Genomic DNA, 13,714 nt, shown 5'->3' on the forward strand with positions numbered 1-13,714 from the left:
AGTGTCCTTCGCCCCCGCCTGTCAGGAACTGTTTTCCCGCAGTTCTGTTAACAATGGTGAGAGCAGTTGTTCAGAAGGCGAGAGTGAAAAAAACTCAGACAATATTTTTGTCATGCAAGAACTCCCTAAATTGCGGCCTGCACTATTGGACTGCAGGGGTTTAGTGCTGCCAGAGCACACCGGAATGTTGCTCCCTTACTTCTCACAATGGGGATTTTTCAGTAAAGTTAGATTAAAGCTGAATCAATGTCTTGGAAGATCACATAATGATTCCTTAGTATTCTACATAACAGAATCAAATGTAATAGCATAGTATAACATTACTGTTAAACCAAAAAAACACCTAATGTCTTATGAGATTTTAGGATGGTTAGATGAATAGTCCCTAAAAATGATCATGCGGCCAAAACTCAACAGCGCACGCCACTAGGCAAAATGTGCTTTGATTTAAACAAAATACAGGAAGACTATATGGTTTGTTAACACATCTGCTCTAATTTGCTCCAGAAACAGTATTTCAAGAAGCTCTAAATGCATATTCCCATGAATCTGATTGAGAACAAATGGCATGCAGAAGCAGTTTGGACATTTCACTGGCAAAACATGAAGATTTATCATTCACGATTGACAGTGATGATGCCATGGCCTATTTTGAAATGAGGTATTCCTAACTTGGTATTTGAGGGTATTAAAAATATAAAATCTTCTTGAGACAAAAGGCAGACTTTGCAATTTTATGCATATTCTGCAATGATATTCAGTATCTGTCGGTACAACTTTGAGAAATGACGTTATTTACATTTGTATTGCTCTCCGGCACCTACATTTGCACTACACCATGTTTTTATTCATGTAGGCTACACTGTCCAGCAAATGTCCCGCAAAATCATCCTGTTGTCCCGCATTTGGGTATTTTAAATGTGGTCATCCTAATCTAGAGAAAATAATAGTTTGTAACCTGAACAGATTACAAACTACAAAATGTTTAGAAAATTATTCTGTCAAAAATGCTTAATTACAGCCGCCACTCTTGCTTGTCCTGAAAGTCATTGCTGTGTGGCTTCTGTGTGGTCGTGAGAGGAGCAAATGGCGAAAATAACGTATTTTGTCCCCCTAGCACTTACTCAGTATGTCATAGAAGCAAATGGCAGTTAAGATGCTTAATTCAAATTGTAATAAATTCAGTTGTTAAATTGTGCACCCATAAGATTACAGGCCATTTTCAGTAATATTCGGCCTATGTCACAACATTTGACAAGCTAAATTTGATCAAATTATAGGCTAAGCAATATATTATTATTTTTGTGGATCTCATGTTTTCAATGAGAACAGCAAGCTAACGGTCAGGCTGAACTTCGACAAAATTTGGACCAAAACGGACTTGGCCCAATTTGGGATGACTATTTTTGGGAGTAATAACGTTATAGGGTAAGCAATATATTATTATTTTTGTGGATATCATGTTTTCAATGACTACAGCAAGCTAGCCGTCAGGCTGATCTTCGACTAAATTTGCAGCAAAACGGACATAGCCCAATTTGGACTGACTATTTTTGGGCTAAATAACGTCCACGACGGACAGACCTGGTATCACCCAGAATTCGATGTGGCAGAAGTCTGTGAGTTGTTGTGATTCTGGAAGGCTAGATAGCTTCCAACAATGTGGGGAATCGTAAGTGACTAGTTTTAGCTAGTTTCATCTTGTTCTTGAAACCATGTCTTGTTTTGAGGTGTTTAGACTGATTTCATGTCAATGGTAATATGCCCAAACATTTGCAGTATACACAGTGTACAGTATTTAAGAGACAACAAGTGCTAATTTTACAAATGTATTTATGTTTTCAATAAACATTGGAGAGGAAATATAGTTTACATGTTGTCAACAATCTAAGCCAGCCCCGTCTGTTTTGACCTACAGTTGCGCACAAGTAGGTTTTGTTGCTAAACAACCAACCCATCTATATTCACATCTAATGGACATTGTGTTCAGCTTTTGGCAGAATCTCCATCAAAGTGTCTATCTCATTCAGGGAACATGTAAATGACTGGTAATATTTTGAGACACTTCCAATAAAAGGTGAATCCTGACCTATCTGGGAAATTGATTTGTTGTTGGTTTTGGATTAAGCTGAAGGGAAAATGTGTAATGTAAACCCATACTCAACAAGGTTGGATCACTTGCACATTCTGATCAAACAATGAAATGACTGTATGATATCTAATACACATACCTGTGTGAGGTAGATCTTCGTGATGGCTATTGCAGTGAGTCAGACAAGGATGGTACTGGTAGCACAGTTTTTTTGCCCAAAGGAAGGGCTTTTATTTGCATGTGAAGAATAAATAGGCACCAAACTTCTTTAGCCTACACTCTTGCTACCTAGAACCTAAAAGGGTTCTTCGGCTGTCCCCATAGGAAAACACTTTGAAGAAACCCTTCCCCAGAGGGTTCTACATGGAACTCAAAAGAGTTCTACCTTCAACCAAAAAGGTTTCTACCTTCAACCAAAAAGGGTTCCCCTATGGGGACAACTGAAGAACCTTTTTTTCTAAGAGTGTACAATATTTACAAAATAACAAACAGGAGCAAATTAACAGCTCAAGACTTTACCCAGAATCAATTATGCCTATTGTTGAACAGGACCTACAGTATGGACCAGCCACTCACCTGTCTGGCCAGGACAGAATGACAGGGTTTCAAAACTCTTTACCCATAATGCAATCCACCAGGGAACATTCCATTATACATAAATTATCAATTATAAACATCATCAGGCCATAAAGATACATTTATTACAATGCACACACACCACAATAAAGGTGCTAAACCATGTTTAAACATGAATAGAACAGGGATACTGCTGGAAAGGCACAGAGATTTGCTCCATGACATAGTGGTCTATTTCAAAACCACTTTTATTCCTGAAGATCACCATGGTAGCTCTGCCTGAGGAGGTAGCCTAACTTCTAGTCAGAATTAGAGGAAATTTAATTTCCTATGCAGGACTATGTAGGCCTATCTCTTTAAAGATATTTTTCAAAAGTGAATTCTTTACTTCAGATTCTGGTACGAATGTAACTGTGTATGGTATAAGCATTACATGTAATGCTTGATGGAATTGATGTATTATGCTGGTCCTAAAATCTCAGACTTCAGTGCATTCAAGACATCTGGGAACCAGCTTCGACTGGGAAAAATATTTTTGAGCACTTATCCAACTCAATTCCAACTTGGGAACTTGGGCCTTTTTCTAGAGCTCCGACTTTCCGACCTGAAATCTCTGATGAGTTCTCAGTTGTCTGAGTTCATCAGTTCCTAAGGTTCTGCTTGAGGGCATGGAGAGGTGTGTGCCTCTGTCCAATGAGGTCCAATTTTGACCCTTTGTGCGTGTGTGTGAGTGTGAACTGTGTGGTCTGTAAGTCAGCAGACAAGAATGTGTCAGTGAGACCTATTATACTGAACATAAATATAAACGCAACATTCAACAATTTCAACAATTTTGCAAAGTTACAGTTCATATAAGGAAATTCTTTAGGCGCTAATCTATGGATTTCACATGACTGGGCAGGGGTGCAACCAACAACGGTGCATATGCCCACCCACTGGGGAGCCAGTGGGTGGGCAAAATGGTTTAATTACAGACAGAAATACTCCTCACTTTCATCAGCTGCCTGGGTGGGTGGTCTCAGATGATTCTGCAGGTGAAGAAGCTGGATTTGGAGGTCCTGGGCTGGTCTGCGGTTGTGAGGCCGGTTGGGCGTACTGCCAAATTTTCTAAAACAGCTCTGGTGGACACTCCTGCAGTCAGTATGCCAATTGCACGCTCCCTCAAAACTTGAGACATCTGTGGCATTGTGTTGTGTGACAAAACTGCACATTTTAGTGTCCTTTTAGTGTCCCCAGCACAAGGTGCACCTGTGTAATGATCATGTTGTTTAATCAGCTTCTTGCGTTTATATTTTTGTTCAGTATATATGTAAAAATGGACAGTTGCAAAGCATGCTGAGTATTATTCTAATGAGCTCTGACCCGAAAAAGGCCAATAATAATACCCAGTGTGCTTTGCAGTTCATTTTGTTATGTTCATTTTCGCATATACATTTTGGTCTTTAATTTATTTATTATTTATGTCTTTTTGCATCAAATACTAACATACACATACGAACAACAACTTACAGACGCACACAAACAACTGCATCTCCTCTGTCCAGACCCACAAGCTCACGCCTCCATCCCTAGTGCCTTCATTATTGTGTACCTCATGAAGACTGTTTATTTGTCTAAATCTAAAATACTATTTAATGCTTACTCAAGAGAACTGGGTATTCAACAAGTATGCTACGGTGACTTACAACCAAATTGTATGAACAGTGTAGTACAGTTCAGTGTGTCTCAGGTGTAGAAACACACAAGTGCAGAGAACTGTAGCTGCAGATTGTTACACCAGATAATGAGGATTTACACAAAGATTTTTGCAGACATCTTCTCTATTTCATGTCTTCTCTCATTGATCGAGACAGGTGGGTTTCCACCCTAAAGTGCTGCATGTCATGATGACAGAGACCTGTCTCGATCAGTGAGTGAGAAGACTTGAAATAAACACGATGTCGGCGCACATACACTACATGATCAAAAGTATGTGGACACCTGCTTGTTGAACATCTCATTCCAAAATCATGGGCATTAATATGGAGTTGATCCCACCCAAAGGTGTTTGATGGGGTTGAGCTCAGGGCTCTGTGCAGGCCAGTCAAGTTCTTCCACACCGATCTCGACAAACCATTAATGCGTAAGTACAATTACTTTGATCCAGTTTTTCAAAAGTACTGACTAAATTGTTGCTCGTGGTTGTTCTAAATGATCCTCTAATTACACAAGTTGCTTTTATTTACTTTAGTGAACATAGTCAATGTAGCTAGCGAGCTAGCTAGCTAGAGTTTCTGCTAGCTAGTAGCTTCTTGACTTCATAAATCTTAGTACAATAGCCAGTGGTGTATAGTTGAGGCCATATGCAACCAAAATCTACTTTATTTCTCATTATTTCAATTCACAAGATAGAATGAACGCACTCGTCAGCCATCGAGTACTGAACCTCAGAGATTCTTGAGCTTGGACGCTGCCATTGGACGTGATGCAACGTGAGCTCACCACAGGCAGTATAGCAGCTTTTATTGACATCAAAGGAATAATTTCCTCAATGGCTGATGGCAATGGCGGATGCCCAATGGCTATAGTGTAGCAGGGCCATTTTACAGAGGACATTTTGCAAAATGGGAAAAAAGTAATTGTGAGCATGTTCTGTAAAAGAGACCTCCATCTGCTGTTCTGTATTAAGACCTCCATCTACTGCTTCTCTTTACACAACATCACCCCAAATACCTCAAATACAGCTTGAGCATTCCTGCAGTTATTTCAGTTCCAACTTTACTAAAGGAAGCAGAATTTAACCATATCCCTGGAGTAAAAACTTATTCGTCAGCAGACAGGTAGAACTTTCAACACAGTGAAAAAGAAAAGTAAAAAAGTAACAAGATTCATATAGATTCAGGGACTAAGCTAAAAAATATTTTTATTTAACTAGGCAAGTCAGTTAAGAACAAATTGTTATTTTCAATGACGGCCTACCGGGGAACAGTGGTTTAACTGCCTTGTTCAGGGGCAGAACGACAGATGTTTACTTTGTCAGCTCGGGGATTCAAGCCAGCAACCTTTTGGTTACTGGCCCAACGTGCTAACCACTAGGCTACCTGCCGCCCCTAGAGAGAAAGACAGAAGCAAATGTCAAGCAAAAAAGCCTAAAGGGATTCTATCTTTTACAATTACTTTATACACAAATGGGACTACAAAGGCTTCATGCTGCAATTAAGATTACATCACAACTCCAAAGTCATGAATATCTGATTATAGTTCCAGGGTAAAACATAAGGTAGGTTATTAAGGATCAAGATGCAAGAGAGTAACCTATCTTTAAAAAATTCAGTAGACTGTTATCCAGTGCAATATCATATAACGCTGAACTAAATACATTAAAGAAGATTTGGATCTAACAGTGGGTCTAGTGTTCCAACCATTCTCTAGAAGCGTAACTTCAAAGACTGGGAAAAAGAAGATCATAGACCTTGGCCCCAATTAAATTAGTGGAATTGATAGTGGTTCAGTTTTAGTCAGAATGTTTACACTGTAAGGTGTTAACCATGATAAAACTCACACCCTGCAAGTTGATCATTGACTAATACAGACATTCTGTATAACATGTGTCGTAACATTGACCCAGTTGTACACAGCAAATTCCCCAGTATTAAGACATTACAATCTATTTCATAAGGCCTTTTTTGGGGGGTTTACACACACAAAAAATACTGGGTTGCTTGTATGACCCATCTGCTGGGTTGCAGGCGTTGGGTCACTTATTTCTAGAAAAAAAATGTACGGTTGGTTAGTTGATGCTGGGTTATTGAGATATGACCCAGCGGGTCAGATCAAAAGACTGGAACTTGGCTTAGTAGGGATGTGGCTTTCAGTAAGTTATATGTGGCCACCCGTGAGACTAAATGTCATTCTAGTTCATCTGTTCTGTTAAATTGTTATCACATGTTAGAATAGAACATTGACACTTTTGTAGCTTTTAAGGAAGCATATGCGTTTCTTAAGTCTATGCAAACTATAATGGGATAGTAACCACTTTGATGCAATATGTAAATAATGATGTTGATAGTTTTATTTTAGAATATGTAATTTGAAATAATATTAAAAGAAAAATGCTACATGGAATTGTAAGAACTTAACATGCCTTATAACGGCGCCGAAGGAGATGGCCGCTGTTTTATGATCCTGTAACAAATTATGCTATTGTAAACGTTTTTTTGCATTATTTGTAACTTATTTTGTATATAATGTTTCTGCCACCGTGTCTTATGACCAAAAAGAGCTTCTAGATATCAGGTGTTGTGTCTTTGGCATCATTAAAGTGAAGACTGTTATTTTATCAAATCAATTCTCTGTAATTATTATTACGTGATTTAAACGAATCATGTAAATGTAATTAACTAGGAAGTCGGGGCACCAGGGAACATCTTCAGATTACAAAGTTATAATTTTCCTAATATAACTTTTCAGATATTTTAATATCTTATCGATTAGTCTTCTAATTAATGAATTATTCTTTACCTCACGTTAGTCTCATTCCAAACGTCAAACGTAAATTGTTGGTTATCTGCATGAACCCAGTCTTTGCTATGAATCATCCATACATCAATTGTCTTAATCATTTATTTACTAACTAACTAAATTATCACAGAAATGCATAACAAACAAACAAACAGTAGGTATGGTTACAAGGACGTGATAGGAGATGTGCCCTAATGGGCTAAACCGGTATGGTTGCTTGGTAGACAAAGGGACTGAGAAAGGCGCGAAAGACAAAAGACACTACACAGTTGATAATTATAATAATTGAAATGCTAATCCTTTGCGCATGAACGCTCACTCGTTCGGGGATAATTGCAATCAACATATATATTTACGCTCATTGTGTCGTCGTGATCTCTGTTGGAATCGTCCTTTTCTGTTGGAAAGTTGATCTGAGATTCTCTCTGCGTCCCTGGAGTCTTTGGTTAGAATAGATACTTCAGAGTAACATTCAGAAATGTTCTTATAGAATAGATGTTTTGGCGGTTGTCGGCCTTCGCATTCAATAGTACATAATTCCTAGCTGCAGACTAGTAATTAGTATGGAAGATTTGCTCTTATTCTGTCGGTATCGATAGTCTCAGAGTTTAACCACGTGGTATGGTTAAGAATTCAGCAACCAAGGAATGCATGGTCTCTACTCAAACCTTAGCCCTCTCGGTAGTTGAGGTACGCTTGGTCTGGAGTGGGCTTCTCCAGGTGGGGTTTATATTCGGAACAGCAGAAATTGGATTCTCTTTCATTAAACAGTTTAAAATCACATTACATAATTTCACAAATAGTTTCATCTTTACTCATTCATTTTATACAATAATTAGATGCAAATCTCATAAAGGAGATTCTTGTATAAACAGAGTTATGGTAATGTGGCTGTATTGCCTCTCTCAATGAGGTCACAAACATTAAACAAAATGGACCGGTTACACATTCTCCAAAACATGAATATTGTTCAGTTCTCAAACTCTGTGAGGTAGAAGAAGTTCCTTTGTTCTACTGTGAACCTTTCTCTGTCTATACTGCATGAGGGAGAGAGTCTCCTCCAGGAATTTACAACCTGAGATAACAGAGCCTGGGTTTAAGGGGAAGAGAGAGGTGGTGAGAGAAAGAGAGAGTCTGTGCTTGCTATATCCAAAGAGGGCCACGTCATGACACAGGACAGCGATTACTCACCCCGTACTGAAGGAATACTTTTTCTTCAAAGAGTCAGACGGGAAGGATTTACTTCAGACGCCCGACAAGGCCCTCATCACCGTCATTCACAGGAGAAAGAGATGGATGTATTGGGGACGAATGTCCAGGTGCCTTGTAAGAATCCGATGCCGAGAGGGTAATCTACTTTTACCATCGGTCCTATAAACCAACGTACAATCAATCAATAATAAAATAGACGAACTACGATCACATATATCTTACCAACGGGACATTCAAAACTGTAATATCTTATGTTTCACAGAGTCATGGCTGAACGACGACATGAAAAACATACAGCTGGCGGGTTTTCATATTTTTCAGCAGGATAGAACAGCAACCTCTGGTAAGACAAGGGGTGGTGGTCTATGTAAATTTGTAAACAACAGCTGGTGTTTACAAATCTAAGGAAGTCTCAAGGTTTTGCTCGCCTGAGGTGGAGTATCTCATGATAAGCTGTAGACCACACTATTTACCAAGAGAGTTTTCATCTGTATTTTTTGTAGCTGTCTATGTACCACCACAAACCGATGCTGGCACTAAGACCGCACTCAATGAACTGTATACGGCCATAAGCAAACAAGAAAACGCTCATCCAGAGGCGGTGCTCCTAGTAGCCGGAGACTTTAATGCAGGGAAACTCAAATTCGGTTTGCCTCATTTCTACCAGCATTTTAAATGTGCAACCAGAGGGAAAAAACTCTAGACCACCTTTACTCCACACACAGAGGCGCGAACAAAGCTCTCCCTCGCCCTCCATTTGGCAAATCTGACCATAATTCTAGCCTCCTGATTCCTACTTAGAAGCAAAAACTAAAGCGGGAAGCACCAGTGACTCTGAAAAAAAGTGGTAAGATGAAGCAGATGCTAAGTTACAGTAGTGTTTAGCTAGCAAAGACTGGAATATGTTCCGCAATTCTTCCAATGGCATTGAGGAGTACACCACATCAGTCACTGCCTTCATCAATAAGTGCATCGATGATGTCGTCCCCACAGTGACTGTATGTACAGTTGAAGTCAAAAGTTTACATACACTTAGGTTGGAGTCATTAAAACTCGTTTATCAACCACTCCACAAATGTCTTGTTAACAAACTATAGTTTTGGCAAGTCGGTTGGGACATCTACTTTGTGCATGACACAAGTAATTTTTCCAACAATTCCTTACAGACAGATTATTTCACTTTTAATTCACTGTATCACAATTCCAGTGGGTCAGAAGTTTACATACACTAAGTTGACTGTGCCTTTAAACAGCTTGGAAAATTCCAGAAAATGATCTCATGGCTTTAGAAGCTTCCGATAGGCTAATTGACATAATTTGAGTCAATTGCAGGTGTACCTGTGGATGTATTTCAAGGCCTACCTTTAAATTCAGTGCCCCTTTGCTTGACATCATGGGAAAATCAAAAGATATCAGCCAAGACCTCAGAAAATAAATTGGAAAACTTCACAAGTCTGGTTCATCATTGGGAGCAATTTCCAAATGCCTGAAGGTACCACGTTCATCTGTACAAACAATAGCACGCAAGTATAAACACCATGGGACCACGCAGCCGTCATACCGCCCAGGAAGGAGATGCGTGTCTCCTAGAGATGAACGTACTTTGGTGCGAAAAGTGCAAATCAAATCCCAGAACAGCAGCAAAGGACTTGTGAAGATGCTGGAGGAAACAGGTACAAAAGTATATATATCCACAGTAAAACAAGTCCTATATCGACATAGCCTGAAAGGCTGCTAAGCAAGGAAGAAGCCACTGCTCCAAAACCACCATAGAAAAAGCCAGTCTGCGGATTGCAACTGCACATGGGGACAAAGATGCTACTTTTGGTCTGATGCAATAAAAATAGAACTGTTTGGCCATAATGACCATTGTTATGTTTGGAGTAAAAAGGGGGATGCTTGCAAGCCGAAGAACACCATCCCAACCGTGAAGCATGGGGGTGGCAGCATCATGTTGTGGGGGTGCTTTGCTGCAGGGGGGACTGATGCACTTCACAAAATAGATGGCATCATGAGGTAGGAAAATTAGGTATATATATTGAAGCAACATCTCAAGACATCAGTCAGGAAGTTAAAGCTTGGTCGCAAATGGGTCTTCCAAATGGACAATGACCCCAAGCATACTTCCAAAGTTGTGGCAAAATGGTTTAAGGACAACAAAGTCAAAGTATTGGAGTGGCCATCACAAAGCCCTGATCTCAATCCTATAGAAAATGTGTGGGTAGAACTGAAAAAGCGTGTGCGAGCAAGGAGGCCTACAAACCTGACTCAGTTACACCTGCTCTGTCAGGAGGAATGGGCCAAAATTCACCTAACTTATTGTGGGAAGCTTGTGGAAGGCTACCCAAAATGTTAGACCCAAGTTAAACAATTTAAAGGCAATGCTACCAAATACTAATTGAGTGTATGCAAACTTCTGACCCACTGGGAATGTGATGAAAGAAATAAAAGCTGAAATAAATCATTCTCTCTACTATTATTCTGACATTTCACATACTTAAAATAAGTGATGATCCTAACTGACCTAAGACATTTTTACTAGGATTAAATGTCAGGAATTGTGAAAAACTGAGTTTAAATGTATTTGGCTAAGGTGTATGTAAACTTCCGACTTCAACTGTACATACCCCAACCAGAAGCCATGGATTACAGGCAACATCCGCACTGAGCTAAAGGGTAGTGCTGCGGCTTTCAAGGATCAAGACTCTAACCCGGAAGCTTACAAGAAATCCCGTTATGCCCTTCGACGAACCATCAAACAGGCAAAGCGTAAATACAGGACAAAGATTGAAACGTACTACACCAGCTCCAACGCTCATCCAATGTGGCAGGGCTTGCAAACTATTAGACTACAAAGGGAAGCTCAGCCACGAGCTAACCAGTTACACGAGCCTACCAGACGAGCTAAATTACTTCTATGCTTGCTTCGAGGCAAGTAACATTGAAGCATGCGTAAGAGGATCAACTGTTCCGAACAACTGTGTGATCACTCTCTCCGTAGCCGATGTGAGTAAGACATTCACAAGGCCACTGGGCCAGACGGATTACCAGGACATGGACTCCGAGAATACGCTGATCAACTGCCAAGTGTCTTCACTGACGTTTTCAACCTGTCCCTGACTGAGTCTGTAAAACCAACATGTTTCAAGCAGACCACCATTGTCCCTGTGCTAAGATAACCTGCCTAAATGACTACCGACCCATAGCACTCACATACATAAGGGACATCTGAGACGGGAGCCGTATGGTTAGTGAAGAAAGTCCCATTGCAAATGTACGGTCCCTTACCTGACGTCTTGCGACGTCGCAGAAAATCGCGGACGGCGTCGGGCCGTGGGCGGCGGAGAGCTCTTTCAGGAAGTCACCCAAAAAAACGTCTCGGACTTTCGGTTTCCGTTTTATAAAAATGACAAATTTTTGACTTTTTTCCGCATTCTCGAAAATTCCCACAAGGGGGAAAATAAATCATATTGCAAGCGCACGAGTACGTGACAAACGAGCGCGGCCTTTTCTCCTAAACTGAAAATATTTCTAAGACGAAACTCGGCGAGCGTAGGTTTGGAGTAATGGGCAGTTGGCCCCGAACGAGATGGCGTCGAGACCTCGGCGCTTTTTGAGTTATGGCCATTTTTCTGGGATTAAAGGGTTAAAACGCAAGTAGGGTGCTAATTTGACCGCTTCATGTCAAAGTACATAAGCATACGGTGTCAGGAAAAAAAGAACCAGCCATTTATCTATCGTAATTTAAGAGAAAATGTACATTGACCGTTTGGTGATGTTCACAAAGAGGATTTTTTTTCTCCAAAAAAATCACAGATCCAGTTGCAGTGTGTTCAGACGTACATTTTTAAAGTGGGTCTCGATGCTCTGCGAGAATCCTGTGATTTTATATGATTTTATGAAATAACACACACTCATTTAACCCTCTTTAAATAAGTCAGTTCTTAACATAAAGACTTAAAACTCAATATTATATAAGAGCCTACCCCAAGGAGGGTATGTGTTCACTTTCAGCTTCCTATGTCAACTGGAAGTACCTTAAAATGGTGCCATAGGGTCAGGTTTGAAGGGTAATAAGGTCAGATCTTTTCAAAACTTCACTTGTGTGATTAGACAACCCTCATGAACTGTAATCAGTCATTTCTCCAAACAGATGTCAAAGAAAAGCTCTCTCACACAAACACACACACACAAAAAGCTATGATGGAGTGAAAAAGTACGGTGCTTAAAGACACACAAAGCCTGCAATGGCATTACTATTATCTCCAGGCCGTGCCGAGTTCAACGAGATGCCCCGCTTGACCGTAGCTCGCTCGGTCTGAGCGCAGCGACCGTTACAAGAAGACGGACACGAATGACCCTTTGACCTCAATGTCAATTTTATTTGCTTTTGGGAGACAGAGAGAGAACCGTTAAGGTTAGAAGCACAATTTCACCTCAGGAACAATCCTAAGGTCCTCCCGATCTGTGCAAGCCTAACCTTGACCTTGTGGCATTAACCCTTAACAGTTAAAAGAAGGCGTTTACATCAAATAGTTTACAATGAAATGTCTCCCCATTGGAATACATTGACTGCACCTCTAAATTCAACCTAAAGCCTATGTGGGTTATGAATGTCTTATGAACCTGTCTTTGATGTCAGTCCATCAGGCCACCACGAGGTCTACCTGTGTCGATTCTAAGCTTCCTGGAGCAACCGGAAGTGGTTAAATCACCCTAAAAGTGTTTGCCATAGCCAACCTGCAGTTTGAGAGAAATAGTGCATTCAGCCCTATGTAAATCAGTCAATTTTTAACATAGACTTAAAACTCAGGATTCTGTAACAGCCTACTCCAGTGATGATATGTGTTTATTTATAGCTTCCTGTGACAACCGGAAGTGCCATAACTGGTGTCAAATGGGCTGTTTCGAAGGGTTAAAAATGTCAAATCTTTCCAAAACTTCATATATGTGAATAGACAACCCTCATGAACTGTAAATCAGTCCTTCATCCCATCAGATTAAAAAAAAATAAATACACACCGACACAGAAATGATGGAGGGACACACTGAGGGGCTAAGAGGCAAACAGTGCCTGCAGTAGTTACTTTTGTTCCAACTTTTAAAGAACCGTCAGACCTAGAGTTCTGAAAATTTACAAACCTGTTCTAGACCTCAGGTCGATTGTGCACGGTGAATCATATGGCTCTAGAAGGTTCTCGGATCGATAAAAAGCCTTGTGTATTTGCCATGTTTTCAATTCATTTTGACCTCAACGAAACGGACGACATTTAGAAAAGTCCCAGAGTCTCAAGACTAGGTGCGTTGAAACCGGCTCGGCCCATAGAGACAGAC

The sequence above is a fragment of the Salvelinus namaycush genome, chromosome 19, assembly GCF_016432855.1.
Source record: "Salvelinus namaycush isolate Seneca chromosome 19, SaNama_1.0, whole genome shotgun sequence".
In the NCBI taxonomy this organism is placed as follows: Eukaryota; Metazoa; Chordata; class Actinopteri; order Salmoniformes; family Salmonidae; genus Salvelinus; species Salvelinus namaycush.